The following is a 20,607-nucleotide window of genomic DNA, read 5'->3' as shown; positions in this document are numbered from 1 at the left end:
ATTATCACGGAAATTATTAATAATGACATAGGAAACCTCCAAACACTGGACCCAACCCAATTTGGTTTTGTCAAGGGCAGCTGATACCTACTCATCTTGATGGACTTTTTTGAGAAGATCACCAAAGCAATGGATAAGGGCAAAACAGTTCACAGTGCCTACCTTGACCTGTCCAAGACATCTGACACAAAGACATCTGACACAACATCCCACTTAAACACTGTTGACAAACATAAGAGGTTAGGTACAAATCCTTCTGTCATCCAGTGGATAGCCAGCTGGCTCACAGATAGGAGCCAGGAAGTTAGAACTGGGGAATCCACCTCTACAAAGAGGCCAGTCACAAGTGGAGTCCCTCAGGGTTCAGTCCTGGAACTGTTCCATTTTGGCATTTACTTCTCTGAAGTCAAGACCAATATCAAGGGACTCTGGCTAACCAAATTTGCAGACTATTGCAAATTAGGAGTAGTCAAAAGAATCCCCCACTAATACTAATGCTCTCCAGAAACAGCTGACAGACAAATAACTTGTGATAGAGCCATGGACTAAAACTAAATGCCATGAAATGCATAATAGTATCCTTTGGGAAGTCATCTACTCCATAGAAATCATACTGGCAACACAGCCGTAAGAGTCAACCTAGCAGTCAGGGACTTGGGGACACACACAGGCAGTAATCTAGCATTTGATCATCACATGTCATGTTTCCAGCACAGAGGAAATCATTCTATGTTGTGCAACTTACAAACATAGTTATGTCCAAGGAGGTCACTGTTCCATGGTATTCAGCATTGTCAGACCTATCATCGAGTATAATGCTCCCTTTTGTATGAACCTAACCAGGCACATCAAACAACTTGAACCACAGAGGTTCCTCACTAAAAGGATACAGCACATAAATAACATGTCCTAGTCAGTCTGCCTCAAAGCCTTAGCCCTGTATTCTGTCTCCTACACACTCCTGAGGGGAGATCTATGTCTGGTGTACAAGGCATTGTCAGACCTAACCCTGATGGACCTCCTGCATATCCACAAAACAAACAGCACCAGAATTACTCATTCTAAAGACTTAAACCTAGTCTGTGATATAAACAGGACCTACTGGTTTGTATCCCAGAGAATACCCCTTCTCTGGAACAAGCTCCCCATCCATATGAAGCAGAGTTCCTCCCTAAAACAATTCAAGTTTAATTTGGACAGTTAGATGAGGAACAGGAACTTCATCCCTGGTTTGGCATGTATGTCTCTAACGGACACAGGCAGCCTGTAAATGGTTCATCTCCCAAGCCTCTGCTTATGCTTATCAAGGTTACCAGAACTTGTCACACATTTGGGATGCATGGCTACGCTTAAAAAGGCCCTAGTGGTCATTAGCCTAGTACATACCTATGAACCAGTAAGCAGAGTCCAGGCAATGGATTTAGGTCACAATAAGTTAGGGAAGTTGCATAAGGGATACTCCTCCCAATGGTAAGGGGGGCAAGTTCAAATTGTGTAGAACAGTGACAGTGGTAAGGAGGCAAGTTCAAGTTGTGTAGAATAGTGACAGTGGTAAGGGGGCAAGTTCATGTTGTGTAGAATAGTGGCATGAACACAAAAGGTTCCATGTCAATATGCTTGTGAGCAACTAAATGCTGTGACGCACATGCGCTCACACAAACTAACCTGCACTTTTGAACTCGGGTTTGAAAATCCTTATTACTTTGCTGAGACACTCTCACCAACTGCTTTTAATCAGTATGTTTGCAAGGGTTATCAGCTGAAAAAAATCAGAAGTAATGTTTCCTACATTATTCTAATACAGCCTGCATTCTATCACAGAAATGTTTTATCACCATAACAATGTTCCACATAAAGAGTGAGAAAATATACAAGATTAATGGCAAACATGCTACTGCTAGTTCTGGTGGAAATAATGATTCAGAAACCATCCTGTAGTCAGTGGGACTAGGATGGCAGAATCTTCTCATTACCAGATCAGTCAATGCTAATACAGCAATGTGCTAATCTACAAGAACTGCTGCCACTGGACACCAACCAAGAATATTCAGCTCGATATAAAGCAGTGGGAAACACAATTATAACAATGTCAGCAGTCCAGTGAGAATAATGCTATACATTCCAGACACTACTCTGCCCAAACAAGGGAGAACTTCTGTCTAGGAGAGACATGTCTTCAAATAAAGTTATAAGAGATCTGGGGGACACAGGTCGGCAGTAACCTCTCCTTCAACCACCACATTGCCACTGTGGGCAGAAAGTCCTTCTATGTAGCACATCTCATTACCAAGGGTTTTGCTTCCAGGAACAAAGAGGTCATCATCTCTCTTTCTACTCTTCCCTCATTAGGCCAGTCATAGAGTATAATGCCCCATTTGGCATGTAGCTCACTAGACGTGCAACAGCTGGAGAGGCCACAAAAGTACCTCACAAAGAGGATCCTAGGCCTCAAACACGTCCTACATGGACAGACTCAAAAAAATTCCAGCTTTTTCAGTCTCATATCATCTACTAAGAGGCAATTTCTGCTTGATTTACATAGCCATGTCTGACCCAGCTCTGTTAGAAATGCTACATCTAAAGAAATCCTAATCCCTCTGTACCACATACTCCAGAGACCTCAACCTCATTACCACAATTAATAAAACATGCTGGAGGGACAGATTCATAACCCAGAGACTGCCCATGCTCTGGAATAGACTTCCCACACATGTCAAGCAAAGCACCTCACTGGCCCTCTTCAAGAGAAATCTTGATGAGTGGATGGGAAATAGAAAGTTCACCCCAGGAATCACTCCAGTGGCTCTACTCGATAGAGGCACTGGGAACTAATGTCAGGCGGCACAATGCCAGGGCACTTCTATGGGCTAGGCTTGTAAAGGCTCCAGGGCCATTAGAGTAGTACACACCTATGAACCTAAGTAATTGTAGAATTACAGCCTTGGACAGAAAAACAACACTAATCTGTATTTTTACAGAAAGTGCATCAAGTTCTTAACCAAAATCAAATAATGGACAGCATTTTAAACATTACAGGAAACAAACAATGATCAAAAAGCAACAGCATTACCATCTGAACTTACATATTCAACAAGGCTATAATGAACTGCGGATAATTACAAAGAAACAATGACCATAGGCAACCCAACTTGGGTCAAACAGCATGTTTACTTATGAAAACTACACTACTTTTGCAGCTGCTGGTGCCTCCCCAAATCTCACACACACACACATGTGCATGCATATACGTGTGAGTATATTTTTTTCCCCGAATATGTTTTTCTATTTTCCATGCAAATTAGGCAGCAAGAAAAATAGACTAGTTCCAAGCCTTATTAAAATGTTCTGCAAATCAAATGAAGGTGTGCACATGTGGTTTAATTTTTAACACATTCTTTTAATTCCAGAAATTCTGAAATAAGGTTTCGCACAGAGGTGGTTTGTAAGTTCACATCCAGAGATTTACTACTACAGCATTTCTAAATTCCATTTATCAGAGAGCTAATCTGACAAGCACTGTCTGTTTCACAAATTGCTGTGTATAAAAGGGTGTTCTGAATACTTTACAATTTGTATGTTTCAGTGCAAATATTGTCCACACTGGCAAAATTTAATCCTGCAATTATCTGACATACAAATCTATACATTCAAATAACAAACAGCAACATCATTTACAAGAAACATGCTATGAATTATTATATATTGTCCATTCTAAAATGATAAAATAACAGAAAAAAGTAAACTATTATATAATGTGCATTCTAAAATTATAAAATAACTGAAAAAAGATCTGCTCACCTACCACAGCTTACACTGGACACAAAGTTCTGAAATCCTAGACAAAGGGATGTGGATCTGGGAAAGCCTTCCGGTAGTCACAACAGTTGTGAATACACCAAATACTGAAGGTATGATTTCTAGAAAACAGCTATAATTAATTCAGTGTGTACATTCCTAGCAATGTAGATGCTTCCCATGTACTTCAGGTAGATCTGGATTTATTGCATCAGTGTTATCAAGAAATGAAAGAGCTGTAAAATGAAAACAACGCAGCTACATCTGTAGCTTCTCTTCCAAAATCAAGACATGCAGGTCACCTCTAGTAATATTTATACAGAGCTGCGGCTTTCCACAAACCTGGCACACACAGTGTCAAGTCTACTGGGGAGAGAAGCTGCCAGAATAAACTTGACCACTGTTTTGCACCACCTGTCTGAGGGCAATGTTCACTGATGAAATCTCGAAACAGCAAGTTCAAACATTAAAGTTCAGTCATTAAGGGGGAGGGGTCTGCCTCTAAAAACAAATCAATTAGCACAACTGTGTATGGGAGGGACTGAACTCTGGCATCAATAATTATTGTACAAGACTTTCAGAGGTTGAGATTTGTGTAACTTATAAGGTATAGAGGACAAGATTGCGAAATGACTGCAACGTGGTGATAGTTCAGTCTGTGCAATTAAGTGTATGTGAAGGTGAGTGGGGGACAGGCTAGACTTCTTGGGAAATTTGCACCACACTTTCTTTATATCATGCTCCTAGGAGCTCAAAAATTGTCTTGCCTATTTCAGCACTAAAACCCGCCTGCAAGTGTAATATTCCTGTTCAGTTTGTGCAATTAAGTATGTGCAAAGGTCATTGGGCATTAGGCTAGGTCCTTGTGAAATTTACAGCATAATATCTTCAGCTATTGCTCACAGATGTAATTATTTTTTCTCATAATGAAAGTAAGGCTAAAAATTAAGTCAGCCTACATCTGCAATTTTCATGTACTTCAGCATACTGGACTACAAATAACATACATGAAACTCTTTCACAAAATACAGATGAAAACTAAGTCACAGACATTTAAAAATAACACCAGTGGAATTTTGCTTTATTCTAATACTAAATATGGCACTGGAATGATTATTCCAGCTTTGCAACTACACTCAAGCATTTATTTATTTCCATTAGCTAGTCATTCAATGAGCCTTAATAAAATAAATATGATATCTGTGAATAGATATTTCAACAGTAGAAAGACATTGAAAACACTCATCTTCAAGTGCAAGACTAAAGGAAAGGAGCATCATCGAATGTTGCTTTAACTGAGATGTGCTTGAAGTCATGTAACTTGGAGAGGATAGTATTGTGGAAACTTTGGGATATACCAAAAGTTTCAGCATTGGAAGTGATTGTGTGTGTGTGTGTGTGCGCGTGTGCGTGTATGTGTGTGTCTTATTAGCTATACTGTTAGCAAAAGGGCTTTTTGTAAGGCAATGGGTAGAGTTAGGGGCAGAGGCAGAAAGAGACCGCCATTACAAATGTTTTGTCACAGATGATGTTACTGCACCTTCTGACTTCAACAGTTTACAGGATGATCTTCACTCTCTAAAGGTGGATGTGTTTGGTTATGAGGCTAGTCAAGTTTCTGGTATTCAGAATACAGCACATGGTGTGTTGGATAATGTGGAAAGTACAGTTGTGTACACCTACCATAAATGTAGATGTTCGAGTGTCTTCACTGTTGCAGTCATAACTGTAGGGTTCTCCCCTGCCGGCAGGCAGCCCTCGGTCGGCTAGAATCCCAAAGTCTGGGTCCGGTGTCGGCTGTTCAACCATGCTCCCTGACGTCAGAGCGCCAGAAGCATAAAGCTGACGGCCGACGCCATCTTCTCCAGTTTTTCTTGCCCCAGATGTCAGGAGTCCCAAAATGAAAAAGGTCCCACAACCCTTGCAAATACACCTCAGAAGAATGGTGAAAAAAGGAAATACACAAAAGAAAAAATAAGAGGGGACAGGAGGGAGGGAACCCAGACTGCAACAGTGAAGACACTCGAGCATCTACATTTATGGTAGGTGTACACAACTGTACTATGTTCATTGTGTTTCCCTGTTGCAGTCATGACTGTAGGGTAGAATCCCAAAGCTGAAAGAAAGGGAGGTGGTCATAAAGAGGAAGGGGCGGCTAGAAGGCCCTGCAAGACTGCAGAGGCAAAGCTTGCCCTAGACTTAGAGTAGAGAGGTAGATTGTAGTGCTTAGAAAAAGTATGCACTGAGCTCCAAGTTGCAGCTTCCAAAATGTCCTTGGTAGGAACTCCCCTGAGGAAGGCCGCAGAAGTGGCAGCAGCTCTGGTGGAATGAGTCCGTATACTCCCTGGGATTTGCTTTCCATGGTGAAAATAACAAAATCTGATTCCATGAGCAATCCATTTAGAAATGGTCTGTTCTGAAATGGCTTTACCTTGGGAACTTGAAGCATAAGAAACAAACAATTGTTCTGATTTTCTGATATCCTTGGTTCTGTTCAGGTAAACACGTAGTTGTCTGTGTACATCCAAGGAATGTAAGATCTTTTCCCCTTTATTTTGAGGAGAGGGGAAAAAGGTAGGCAAGTGGATAGTTTGATTTAAAGCCACTTTGGAAACCACCTTAGGCATGAAGGTAGGATTTGTTCTCAGAGAAACCCTGTCTTGATGGAAAATAATATAAGGTTCCACAGCCATAAGAGCTTGCAACTCTGAAACTCTCCTGGCAGAGGTTAGGGCTAACAGGACAGCTGTCTTCCAAGATAAAAACTTTATGTCAGAAGAGGCAGCAGGCTCAAAAGGAGGCAAGGTTAGTTTTTCCAAAACATAGTTGAGATCCCAAGCAGGAATGGGAGGAGACCTAGGAGGTCTTAAGTTTTTAGCTCCTCTGAGAAACTGTCTCATGAGCTGGTGGGAAAAGATGGGAGGGTCCGTATTATAATGAGCAGAAATAGCAGAGGCATGCATCTTAATGGAAGAAAAAGAGAGACCCTTATGTAAGAGATCTGTCAAGTAAAGTAAAATTAAAGTAATGTTAGGAAAAAGAGGATCAGAATCCTGAGCCTGCATCCAGGAACAAAATCTTTTCCATTTTCCTGCATAAGATTTTCTAGTGCTAGGACGGCTGGCTTCTAAAATGACATCCATAACCTGCTTGGGCAGTAAAGAAGAAATCAAAGGCCCTGGATTAACCAGGCTGCCAGGCTGAGAGTTCTGACATGAGAGTGTAGAACCTGACCCTGATGCTGGGACAGAAGGTTCGGAGACGGAGGTAAAACCCAAGGGGGCTCCAGACATAGGTTTTTTAGAGTTGGATACCAAAACTGCCGAGGCCAATTTGGAGCCAGCAAGATTATCATCTTGGGCTTGTCCTGTTTTATTCTTCAATAAAACCCGTGGAAGAAGAGGAAGTGGCGGAAAGTCATATCCCGAGAGGTTCCTCCAACTGAATGACAGGGCATCCAGTTTCCAAGCTTCTCTGTGAAAAGTCCTGGTGCAAAAATTCTGTAGTTGATGATTGAGAGGGGATGCAAAGAGATCTATGTGAGGACTTCCCCAGACTGCTGTTATCATCCTGAATATTTTGGTGTCCAGCATCCACTCGTGTGGATCTGAAAGGTTTCTGCTCAGACTGTCTGCCAGGAGGTTTTGTTTCCCTGGTAGAAACTGAGCTTGAAGATCCAGATTGAAAGCTAGAGCTGTGTTCCATAGATCCATGGCTAGTCTGCATAGGGGGTAGGAATGAGATCCCCCTTGCTTGTTTATGTACCACATAACTGTGGTGTTGTCTGTCCGTATTAGTAGTTGTCCTGGTTGTAAAAGATTCCTGAAGGCCAATAAAGCTTTCTGAACGGCTAACATTTCCTTTAAGTTATAATAATAATAATAATAATAATAGCAGATCCAAAGGAATCACCGCAGGAGGAGAATTACCTTAAAACTTGCATATCTTTATTTTGGTACAGGAAAATGAGCGCTTTCGCGTAGCAAACTACACTTCTTCAGATGTAATTCTAAAATAAAAACACTGCTGTTTGATACAAAACTTTTTGGCGCGCTCGCCAAAAATTCAATTAACTTAATTGATTAATTAATCAATTCAAACACTTAAAGATATAATCACTGAATCTTAGTAACTGCACAAAGCACAGAGCTTTAAAAATGCAATCCAAAAGCACATTTAACAGAAACATTAGCCTAAAAAACAATGATTGTAACAATTGAAGCAGAGTCTTACTATTCAATAATAAATTCAAACCAAAATCTACATGCTGCCTATTTAAGAATTGTAAATAATGAACATGTAAACAAATCATTTTTTAAAAGCCCGATTCTTTTAAAACCGATGTTATGAATGTTGTTTAATAGCTTAATCAAGTGCTGCAGTTGAGTAAAGTGCCATCCGTGCTATAAAATATAAAGCATGCAGACCAAGAAAGTATGCTTGCCGCATAAAAAATACATAGCAAAAAAATTTTTTAGAACAAAATCATTAGCATGATCGTCATTAAATATAACGGATATTGTTTAATATTAACAATCGAACATTTATTCGACTTGTTATTATAGTTCCTTTAAGTTGATATGCAGGTGCTTCTGATCCTTTGTCCAAAGGTCCTGCAGACAATTGCCCTGAAAATGGGCACCCCAAGCATAATCCGAGGCGTCCGTGGTTAGAATCTGAGTGGCAGGAGGCAGACGAAAGGGTTTCCCTTTGTTTAGTGCACAAGCCCTGGACCACCAAAGAAATTCCTTCTGAAGGCAAGGAAGGACGGAGATCAGTATGTCTAAACTGTGGCAATGCTGAGACCATACACTTTTTAGGTACCACTGAATTTTCCTCATGTGTAGTTTTGCATATGGTACGAGAAGGATGCAGGAGGCCATGTAACCCAAAGCCTGCAGAAATTTCCTTGCAGATAGTTGGGTTAGAGTTGACAAGGTTTTGAAAGTTGAAGCTAGCTGTAATCGTTTTTCGGATGTCAGAAATGCCATCTGGGTTGTAGTGTTTAGAAGTGCACCCAGAAAAGTTATCTGTTGTGATGGTGTCAAATTTGACTTTTTTATGTTTACAGAGAATCCCAGGAACTTGAGGAGGTGAAGACCCTGGGCGTAGTAGACAATCCAAAGGGCAGCGCAAAGAATTGAAAGTGCCTCTATCTGGCCTTGAACCTGAGGTATTTTCTGCGATCCTGCCTGATGGGAATGTGTAAATATGCCTCCTTTAAATCCAAAGTTACCATCCATGCATCTTCGCACAGCATTGGAAGAAGCTGCTGTAGAGTAAGCATCTTGAATTTTGGAATCTCTAGAAAGGTGTTCAAGATCGACAGATCCAGAATGGGTCTCCATGAGTTTTGCTTCCTTGGGACTAGAAAGAGCCTTGAGTAAAAACATTTTCCCATCTCTGAAAGAGGAACCAGTTCAATGGCATTCATAGCCAAAAGAGCTTCCACCTGGTTTAAGGCCTCCGTCCACTGATGTTTTGGAAGGTCTGGCCATCCGCTTGGCCTTGGCAAGGTATGAAAATGGAATTTGTAACCTCTTAAAATCACATCCAAAACCCATTTGTCTTGGGTTATTAGAGTCCAATTTTGATAAAAAAGAGAGAGTTTTCCTCCGAGTGGGGCTTCCAGGCAAGACGTCCTGTAGCCCAACAGAGGGAGTCATTGAGTTTGTTTCCTTTGAGATTGTGACCTGTCCTCACCTCCCCTAGGGGTGGAAGCAGTCCACTGTCTTGGTCTATAAGCAGCTTGTGTTTGAGGCCTCCCTCTGGAGCGTCTATATCTACCGCTCTGAGGCCTGTCTGAAGAGGGAAAGGACCAATTTTTTGAAGGCCAATTCCTGCTAAATCTAGGTGTCTGTACTTGTAAGAAATCTTTAACTGTTTGCATGGATTTCGCCTTATCCTCCATCTTTTTAATCACCTCTTCAGCTTTAGATCCAAACAAAACATTATGCTGAACAGGTGCATCCAATAATTTAGCCTTTACTTGTTCAGGTAAATTTTGTTCCTTTAGCCATGCATTTCTTCTAATGACTGTGCCAGAGGCCGCAGCCCTACAAGAAGCCTCCAAGGCATCAAATCCACAGTGTAAACCATGCTTCCCAACCTGTTCAGTGGCATGCAATAAGTCATGTAATTCCTTATCATCTGCACAGGCAGAAATGGAAGTAAATTTTTGTTTTAAGACAGACAAGAGAAATTGCTGGTATTTAAGCATATGAAACTGACAGTTTAAAGCCCTAATGGACAAAGTAGCAGAAGTGTACACCTTTTTGCCCCATCTTTCTAAGGATCGAGAATCCTTTTCAGTAGGAATGGGATTTTTGGCAGAAGCGGCCTTAACTCCCTTAGGACCCTGAGAAATGGTTTCAGGGTCAGCAGTAGGGTTCTTATATAAAAACTGATGGGAATCAGGAACCCTGTAATATCTATCAGGCTTAACAGGAGCAGGAGGAAAAGAGTCAGGGGTTAAGTTAGCCTCCGAAAAGGCATCATCCACAATATCCAAAACAGGAGGAATAGCCAGGGGTCTATGTTGGGGAAGAAGAAGAAAATCCCTCAGTCTTTTCTTGGATTCCGAATACTCCTGTCCCTCCCAGTGGAAATGTTCCCTCATTTCATGCAAAGTTTCCCCAAAAGAGAAATCCTCAGGAGGAGAAGCTGAAGGATGGATTCTTCAGCATCAGAATCCTCATAAGGAGGGAAAGAATATTCCTGATCAGAAGAAGAAACTGAGGAAACAGAGGCCTGATCAGAGGAATCATAATAAACATCCTGCCTAGGCCTTTTGTCTGGAGGGGGATGTGCACCCCCAATCATAGTAAGTAAATCCTCCGCCATCTTGAGTAGCTGTTTCTGTGACTTGGGAGCCGGTTCAGAAGAGGCCTGTGTTGAAGTCTTTGATTTAGAAGGAGTCTTTGGCTTTGCCTTTACTAAAAGCTGAGTAGGCCTGGAAACCCCCTTCGGAAGCCGGTACCTGCACAGCGGCTCCGGACCCATCTGAAGGAGCATTATCCGAAGGTCCTGCAACAGAAATATTTAAAGGCCTGGTTGGCTCCTCATGAGAGTCCGTTTCGGCCGTCGGTTCTGAAATGGCCGACGACAGGGGCTGCAAAAGCACCTCGCTGACGATGGCCGAACCTGAAGCTGGCTCCGCATGTGCACTATCATCAGATTTGGACCTTGGAGGCCTGTCTTTATCCTTGTGACGTTTGTGAACTCCGGTAGCCGGAACCGTATCAGACGACATTTTGTAGTTAAAGCGCCTACTGAAGTAATGAAAAGCAAAATCGTACCTTCGCTTAATTGTACGTTGATTGAATCTTGCACAAAACTGACAACTAGCTACGTCGTGGTCAGGGCCTAAGCAAGGAATACAGTAAGAATGAAAATCCTTATGAGGTATTTGCTTCCCACATGAAATACAATTATTAACTTTTTCTGACATCGGAGTGGAGCAAAAAAAAAAGTTTCCCCAACGGGGTACTTAGCTTTGAGTGGAGAAGAAAGTCTTTGGACTGAAGTATATAGAAAAATTTGTCAGGAGTCAACCGACCGGCACTTGCGAACTGCTATCACTGCACGGCAAGAAAGACTGGAGAAGATGGAGTCGGCTGTCAGCTTTATGCTTCTGGCGCTCTGACGTCAGGGAGCATGGTTGAACAGCCGACGCCGGACCCAGACTTTGGGATTCTGGCTGACCGAGGGCTGCCTGCCGGCAGGGGAGAACCCTACAGTCATGACTGCAACAGTGAAACACGATGAACATCCAATGATACAGCTCAGGCTAGTTATGATATTTTAACATTCTGTGAATTCACTTAAGCATATTTCTTCAGCAAATTTGGCCAAGATGTAGAAAAAGATATTTTGAGCTACCAAAGAAGGGGTGGCTGGGGTGGTGCAGCAGTTAGCGTTGTCTCACAGCAAGAGGTTCTCCGGTTCGATTCTTGACTGGGTTGCCTTCTGTGCAGTGTCTGCATGTCCTCCCTGCGGTCACATGGGTTTCCTCCAGGATGTCTGGTTTCCTCCCATATACTAAAGACTTGCAGTAGGTGGACTGGACACACTAAATTGGCAAAAGATGAGTGCGTGTGTGTGGGAGTGAGTGGTATGGATGAACTACTGCTGCAGGGCTAGCCACCTGGCGGTGTAAACCTTGGTTTGAGATGACTGTCGCTGCTGAAGTGACACCCCAACCCCATGTGCAAAATGGGAAAAGAGGTTGAGGATGGATGGATTGAAAGAGGGCAAAAAGAAACCCTGACAATGGTAAAGAGTGATGAATAATGAATGGAAAGCTGGTGAAGCAACCTCAGTGTTTGCCTTTCTTTTTACATTGTGAATATAAATAGAACAGGGCAGGTTTCGGTCCACTCTGCGTACCCAGTAAATATTAGTATTAATTCAGAGTTTAAACAGCTAGTATAAAGGTACTCTCCATATCAGCTAATTTTAGAGAAGGTACAATGGAAGAAAATTCACTACATCCTTGTCAGGCTTAAGCATGCAGCTTTTCTTAAAATTCCAACTCCCATGGTTAGAGTAAACATGCATCCTTCAGCTTAAATACAGTGCCATTCCAGCAGGGATTAAGGGGCATTTGCATATCCAATTCTTGATCTTTTACACAAATGAGAAGCGGGGTACTAGTTTGCAAGGAAACATAACAGATAAGGTTATTGATAAACTTAAAGCTTATTGAAGAAGGGCCTGCAAATACAATGAAAAAAAACATCCCAGACAACTAAGAATGAAGTGTGCAATAACGGATTCACTTCGTAACACTGAAAACTCAAAACACTGAAAATGAGAAAACTTCATAATATAGAAGACCAAAACAGTGAAACTTCAAAACACTGAAAATGCAAAACACTGAAACTCAAAACACTGAAAACACGTATCATATATATACCGAGTTTAAACAACATAAATCATAGCACTTTCCACCAAGTGTAAGCAGGGGGGCAAGCCCCCCCTGCACCCCACACCCCCTGCTACTTAAATAGATCAACTCCAAGATTGCACTTAGTGTAGTGAAGTGCAATCTTGGAGTTGATATGTATAAGTAGCAGGGGGTGTGGAGGTGCAGAGGGGCTTGCCCCCCAGCTTACACTTGGTGGAAAGTGCTATGATTTATGTTGTTTAAACTCAGTATATGTATGATATGTGTTTTCAGTGTTTTGAGTTTCAGTGTTTTGGTTTCAGTGTTTTGAGCTTTCAGTGTTATGAAGTGAAACCGCAATAACACATACTGCAGATGGGTGAACAAAGATTAGCCAGGTACACTAAGAGTTTGTTCACACATTTGTTATACACATTACTTTGAGAAGGCTTCTGCAGTGGGTGAAACACTGCAGTACAATCACTATCACTGAGCACTATCAGCAAAGACAACTCTAAAAAGGGTCTGAAAAGCAGAAAGGATCTTTAGGACAGAATATTCAGGAAAGCAGAACTTCAGAAAGACACTCAGATCATAAATGACAATCCAGACAATGAGGTTTGTTCAAGGAAAGCAGCAATGACCAGTTGACCATGACACTGGTTTCTATTTTGGACACGTTCCTGAAGAGTACTAAAGGCAGCTACCTCTCTGGTGGAATGTCTCGTCACTGAAATGCCAACAGCCTGCATGCATGATGACAAAACATAAGTACCACCTAGCATCCATTTGGATAACTATTTATGGACTGGCACTGAAGGACACAAGTAGGGAAAGGTGAAAGCTGGGGTCCATGGTCATCATCCTGCAAGAGGACAGATCATCTTTTGATGTTCCTAGAAATCTTTTCCTTGTCATCTGCCTGAAGTGCAGCAATGCACAGCAACACCTGTTTTTGTGAGTTCATGCACCTGCAGAAGATGTTGAAATCAAATTCATGCAGTAATTTCCTAAGCTGACACCGTCAAGTGTCTGTGCTTCACAGCAAAACACTGGGTTTTCATCCAGATGGTTCTCTTGCAGCAGAACTTGGACTTTACTTCCCCACCCACCAAAGAAGGGAAGTTTAACTGAACTAATCAAACTCACTTCTCCCTGGCCAGCTTTTCTAGCATCTGACTTACTTGTTAAGTCCAACCACAATAAGGCAGTAGTTAGGGTCAAGACCACTACAACACGAGGAACTCACCTATTTACTGAAGTCAGGAAGAAAATTAGAACATGAAGAACTGTTTGAGTGGTTATCCAGAAAGCACTTCTGGAAGAAAAGTACAGTTTTGTACCTACCATAAATGTAGATGTTCGAAGATCCACATTGCTGCAGTCCTTACATATGGGTAGTCCACTGTCCTCGGTCGGCCCGAATACCAAAGTATTAGGCTGACGTCGGTCAAGGCGCTTAAAACTGACATCAGGACGTCAGGGTACAAATGCGCATGACCGACGTCATATCCTCAGTCTTTTCTTGCCCCAGATGTCAGAAGGCCCTAAAAAGAAAGGCCAAAGCCAAAAAACAGCAAAAAACAACCAACCACCCCTGCAGTAATCATATTTACAATATTTACAATATTCACAACCCAAACCACACAACCACCTCTAACTACAGAGGGGAAGGAGGGAGGGTAAATTGGACTGCAGCAATGTGGATCTTCGAACATCTACATTTATGGTAGGTACAAAACTGTACTATGTTCTTCATCTCACATTGCTGCAGTCCTTACATATGGGTAGAATCCCAAAGCAGAGGTAAGGGAGGATGGCAAAACTATAAAGCATTAGGAGCTGCCAAAATGCCCTGTAAAATTGCAGTGGCAAAACCAGCCCTAGATTTAGAGTAAAGTGGAAGGTGGTAATGCTTAGAGAAAGTATGCACTGAACTCCAAGTAGCTGCCTCCAAAATATCTTTAGTAGCCACCCCTTAAAAAGCTGTAGAAGTGGCAGTAGCCCTAGTGGAATGAGGGCCTAATCCCAGCTGGAATCTCCTTACCATGATGGGAATAACAGAAAGCAATACAAAACCAATCCACTTAGAAATAGTCTGTTTTGAAACAGGTTTGCCCTGAGAACCCAAAGCAAATGAAACAAACAACTGCTGAGACCGCCTGCACCCTTTAGTTCTGCTCAAATAATATCGCAACTGTCTGTGTACATCCAAAGTGTGCAAAATCTTTTCCCCTTTATTTTGGGGGTTTGCATAAAAAGTAGGTAAATGAATAGTTTGGTTTAAAGCCACACTAGAAACCACTTTAGGCATAAAGGAAGGGTTAGTACGCAAAGATACCCTGTGTCCTTGTGGAAAATTAGGAAAGGCTCAACCGCCATAAGGGCCTGTAATTCAGAAACCCTTCTCGCAGAGGTAATGGCCAACAAAAAGCAGTCTTCCATGATAAATATTTCAACTCGGCAGTCGCTGCAGGCTCAAAAGGTTGTAGAGTGAGTTTCTCCAACACAAAATTGAGATCCCAAGCAGGAGTAGGAGCTCTACGTGGGGGTCTTATATTCTTTGCCCCTCTAAGGAATTGCTTAAACAAAGGATGAGAAAATAATGGTGGGTCACAGTCATAGTGAGCAGAAATTGCTGCAGCATGAACCTTAATAGAGGAGAAGGACAAACCTTTGTCCAGTAACTCAGTAAGGTATTGAAGAGCAACACTTAAATTAGGTTTAGAAACATCAAAGTCCTTTGCTGTACTCCAAAATAAAAATCTCCTCCATTTATCTGCGTACACTTTCCTTGTACTAGGCCTTCTGGCCTCCAAAATAACATTCAAAACTTGTTGTGGAAGCTGAGACCCTCCAGGGTTTAAAACAGAATATGCCAGGCTGTTAGATGTAGAGAGTGAAGTTTGACATTGAGTAAATGACTGTTCTCCTGAGACAGCAGGTGAGGAATCGAAGGCAAAGGCCATGGAGGCTCCGTACCAGACTTCTCAGTAATGGGTACCAGTGCTGTCGAGGCCAATCGGAGCTATTAAAATCATGTTTGGCTTGTCCTGTCTGACCTTCAGGAGTACCTTTGGGAGGAGAGGCAGAGGTGGAAAGGCATACACATGAAGATTGCTCCAATTGAATGAGAGAGCATCCACTTTCCAAGCTGTGGGATGAAACCTTTTGTGCAAAACTTTGGCAGCTGGTAATTTAGTGGAGAAGCGAACAGATCTATGTCTGGAGTTCCCCATAACACTGTCAATTTCTGAAATACATGAGGATCCAATTTCCACTCGTGGGGATCCATAATTTGTCTGCTCAACACATCTGCTAAGGAGTTCTGTGCTCCTGGCAGAAACCTTGCCTGAAGATTTAGCTGTAAACTGAGAGCAGTCTCCCACAAAATCATTGCTTGTCTGCATAGAGGATATGCTTGTTGTTGCTTGTTGATGTACCACATGACAGTTGTGTTGTCTGTTAGAATCAACACCTGCCCTGGAAGAAGTAAATCCTTGAAAGCTATCAATGCAAATTGGACTGCTAACATCTCCTTCAAGTTGATATGTAGATGTCGAAGTCTGGCAGGCCACGTGTCTTGTACCCATTTTCCATTTAGATGAGCTCCCCAAGCTTTGTCTGAGGCATCTGTCGTTAGAATCTGACTCGCCTCTGGCGGGTCACAGAGAGTCCCTTGTTTAGGTGACATTCCTGAGCCCACCACAAAAATTCCTTTTGAATGCAAGGTATTATCTGAATGACAGTGTCCATATCTTGGCAGTGCTGTGTCCATACATTTTTGAGATACCATTGTAGCTTCCTCATATGCAGTTTGGCATTGGGAAGTACCAGAATACAAGATGCCATGAACCCCAAGGCTTGAAGGACTGTCTTTGCAGTCAGCCTGGACTGACGAGACAATTGGTGGAAGTAAAGAGAAAGATTCTTTTGTTTGTCCGGGGTCAAAAGGCCATCTGGGATGCTGTATTCAGTCTCACACCCAGAAAGCACATGTCCTGAGAGGGTACTAGACTGGACTTTATTTCGTTCACAGAATACCCCAGGCATCTTAACACTGCCATCACATACTGTAAATGATGAAGAAGTTCGTCCTTTCCTTGGGCCAGAATCAGGCAATCGTCCAAATAAGGATAGATTTGTATTCCTCTTAGCCTGAAGAAAGCTACCACTGGAGCCAGAACCTTCGTGAGCACTCTGGGCAGTAGATAAGCCAAAGGGCAATGCAGAGAACTGATAATGAGAAGTCCCAGCCAAAACGCAGATACTTCCTGCAACTGAGCCTGATAGGAACATGAAGGTAAGCCTCCTTGAGATCCAGAGTCACCATCCAGTGATCTTTGCCCAGCAGAGGTAAAAGCTGTTGTAACGTCAACATTTTGAACTTGGGAATGTCCAGATATGTGTTGAGGATAGATAAATCCAAAATTGGTCTCCACGTGTTCCCTTTCTTTGGTACTAGAAACAGGCGAGAATAAAATCCTAGGCCCACTTCTGGCAGAGGGACTGGTTGTATGGCCCCTATTTGAAGTAGTAGAGAAATTTGTTTGTGAGCCTCTAGTCTTTGCTGAGGAGGAACGTCCGGCATGCCTTTGAAAGGAGGCAAGGTATGGAAATAAAACTTGTAACCTTGGTGTATGATATCCAATACCCATTTGTCTTGGGTAATCAAAATCCAATTTTCCTTGAAGAGTGCCAACCTTCCTCCCAAAGGTGCTGCCAGGCAAGAAGGATCTGGCAGCTGAAAAGGTAGGTCATTGGGCCTGTTTATGAAAGGACTGGCCCCTGCCCTCACCCGAAGATTGTGCAGGTGAACTCCCTGTTCTAGGTCTGAAAGAACTCTGAGCTCTGCCCCTACCACATCTAGATCTACCCCTAGACTGAGAATCATAAGAAGGATACGTCCACCCCTTAGCAGGCCAATTCCTACTAAACTTGGAGGCTGAACTTGCAAAAATCTTTAACAGCCTGCATAGACTTAGACTTGTCTTCCATTTTCTTCAAGACTGACTCCACAGGTGAACCAAACAACACATCAGACTGCAAAGGAGCATCCAAAATCCTTGTCTTAACATGGTCAGATAAATTCTGATCCTTCAGCCAGGCGTGCCTGCGAAGAACTGAACCAGTGGCAGCCACCCTAGACGAGGCCTGCACAGCATCAAAACCACATTGTAATGAATGCTTACCCACCTGTTCAGAGACATGCACCAAATCTTGTAATTCTTTACACTCAATGCCTTCCGCCAGAGCATCCACCTTAGACTTCAATTGAGAAAGAAGAAAGTTTTGATATTTCAACATATGAAACTGGCAATTCAAAGCCCTCATAGCTAAGGTAGAAGATGTATAGACCTTCTTTCCCCATCTATCCAAAGCTCTGGCCTCTTTATCTAGAGGAACCGGATTTTTACAACAGAGGCCTTGACACCCTTAGGTCCCTGACTAATAGTTTCTGGGTCGCCCTAGGACTCTTATAAAGATATTTATGAGCCTCAGGCACCCTGTAATACCTATCCGGTTTAACAGGAGCAGGAGGCAGAGAATCAGGATTAAGTGAAGCCTCTGCAAACACATCTTCCACAACATCCAGAACAGGGGTATAGCCAAGGGCCTATGTTGGGGTAAAAGCAAAAATTCCCTAAGCCTTTTCCGAGAATCAGAGAAGTCCTGACCTTCCCACTTAAAATGTTCCCTCATAGAATGAAGTGTCTCTGAAAAAGAAAAATCCTCTGGAGGAGAAGCAGAAGGAGTGGAAGCATCTGCATCAGAATCAGAATAAGGAGAGTACTCCTGCAAGTCTTCAGCCGAAGACTCTGAAACATCCGAAGCCTGCTCAAAACTTCCCAACTCTGGCTCCACCCTAGGCCTCTTATCAGGAGGGGGCAAAGAGCCTCTAATCAGAGTAATCAAATCTTCTGCCATTTTAAGCATGTGCTTCTTAGGCACAGACCCTGCTGAACTAGGAGTGACACCAACAGAAGCTAAACCTGGCCTGCCTCTGGGAGAAGCTTTGGAAACAGAAGGAGAGGGCCTAACCACCCTAGGAAGGGAGGGGAGTACAGTAACCTGAGAAGCCCCTTCAGCCTGACCTGCCTCCTGAGAGGCCACATCCTGCAAAATCAAAGTCTCCCCCTGAGACTCCAGAGAAGTCTCCGTCGGAACCACCGGTTCCACTTAAGCCTCTAAAGAACCGGCGTCCGAGCGGACGACTCATCTGCCTGGGTTTAACTGTTTTGTCTTTGCGCTTCGAGAAGCGGGCGCGGAGAGTCCGGCGGCATATTATAATTGCACCGCTTCCCGAAGACCAGCCTAGCACAATCTAACCTTCGCTTAATAGTGCGCTTATTGAACCTAGCACAAAAGCGACAACCAACAACGTCGTGTTCAGGCCCCAAACAAGGAATACACAAAGAATGATAATACCTATGCGGTATCTGTTTCCCACAAGAAATACAGTTATTCACTTTTTCTGACATCCGGTAAAACACTGAGGCAAGAAAAAACCAAAATATTCCCCAACGGGGTACTTAGCCAACTTGGATTCGGTCTGAAACTCCGAACTCGAAAAATTTCAGAACGCTGAACGGCACTTGCAACGCTGCTTCTGCATTGGACCATGCGGCAAAAAAGACTGAGGATATGACGTCGGTCATGCGCATTTGTACCCTGACGTCCTGATGTCAGTTTTAAGCGCCTTGACCGGCGTCAGCCTAATACTTTGGTATTCGGGCCGACCGAGGACAGCGGACTACCCATATGTAAGGACTGCAGCAATGTGAGATGAAGAACATATAAATATTTATCTTGAGAGACAAAGGGAGAAAGATTTCACCCCCTTTACACAAAAAGTCACAGCCTCAGAGCACTGGCTGAAGTAATTACCAACAATAAGGCAAACATTCATTACCCAATAAGGCACTTGCTCATTACATAAATGTCAGGTCTAGCAAACCAACAGGCTGAAAAAGCAGATATGACAGCAAGTCAGACATAATGCTCAAGTTCCAATGCAGAGTAAGATTTATTAGACACTGAAGATGAAGGATTTTAAAAATTATTTTACTAGTCTGTGTTTGGAAGAGTTCAACCAACCTCCAGATCATGATAATGTAGACATGGCAGACATATGAACTTTAATGCTCATTAAGACACCTAAAACAAGTTGACAGCCTAGCCTCGTGGTGTAGTGCAAGGCACTAAATTGCAAGTCCAGTGCTCTTGGTTTTATTAGCATGTATGAAGGTGAATGTTCAAACAGAAGAGACAGGACTCTGTGACCAACAGCCTTGCTCTATTATCTTTGACAGGGAGGTATAAAACCATTCACTGGAGAAGCAGCTTCTGGTAGAGACCGGGGCTAGCCTTAGAGGACACAACTAATGGTTAATGCAGTCAACAAACAAGATGTGTCTCCAGCATGCACAGGTACAAAACGCTGGCATTCCACGTTATAAATGTTGACTCATAAATCAGCTCAGGAGCATATGGCAGCATACAAGGAATATACTAAACACCCCAGAAGCATGACACCTGGCCAAAGGTAGGCATTCATCCCCTACAAGTAGGTAAGCAGGGCAAGGGAATGAACACATCTCTACATGAGGCAAGTTGAACAAGGAAAAAATAGAGGGTAAGGGGCAGCCAGGGAGGTTAGATGATGCTGGAGACCTGTGAAAAATAATTTTAAAGAGGTTACAGTTTTGAAACTGAGTCAATGATCAGAGGCATCCTGTTTCATTAAACCATAAAGAAAGAATAAAAAAAAAACAAAGTACAACCCTCAGTGAAATGGGGATAAGCCCCTATACTTCCCATACAGGGGACTTTAGCCTATGCACCCCTTACTTAATATAACCTACTACAATGTTGTACAACATCTGAGTACATTATACATTTTGATGAAATAGGACCTCACTGGA

General features: G+C 42.7%; 1 protein-coding gene across 5 annotated transcripts in view; it reads right to left on the bottom strand.

The window, feature by feature from the left end:
• Positions 1–20,607, bottom strand: part of LOC122807733 (long-chain-fatty-acid--CoA ligase ACSBG2-like) — a 1,512,114-nt gene that overhangs the window by 996,585 nt on the left and 494,922 nt on the right. The window contains exon 1 of one of the 5 annotated variants that reach the window (XM_044078746.1): positions 3,799–4,146. The exons of 3 other annotated variants lie outside the window; for them this stretch is intronic. The gene's annotated coding sequence lies outside the window, so the exon portion shown is untranslated. Of the gene's footprint in view, positions 1–3,798; positions 4,147–20,607 lie in introns of those variants that run through there. One more of the 5 variants, XM_044078728.1, reaches the window with a different exon arrangement.

The sequence above is a fragment of the Protopterus annectens genome, chromosome 1.part1 (assembly GCF_019279795.1).
Source record: "Protopterus annectens isolate FY-2018-M chromosome 1.part1, PAN1.0, whole genome shotgun sequence".
Taxonomy (NCBI): domain Eukaryota; kingdom Metazoa; phylum Chordata; order Ceratodontiformes; family Protopteridae; genus Protopterus; species Protopterus annectens.
Note: the sequence above shows the minus strand (reverse complement) of the source record. Positions and strands in the feature narration are given on the sequence as shown.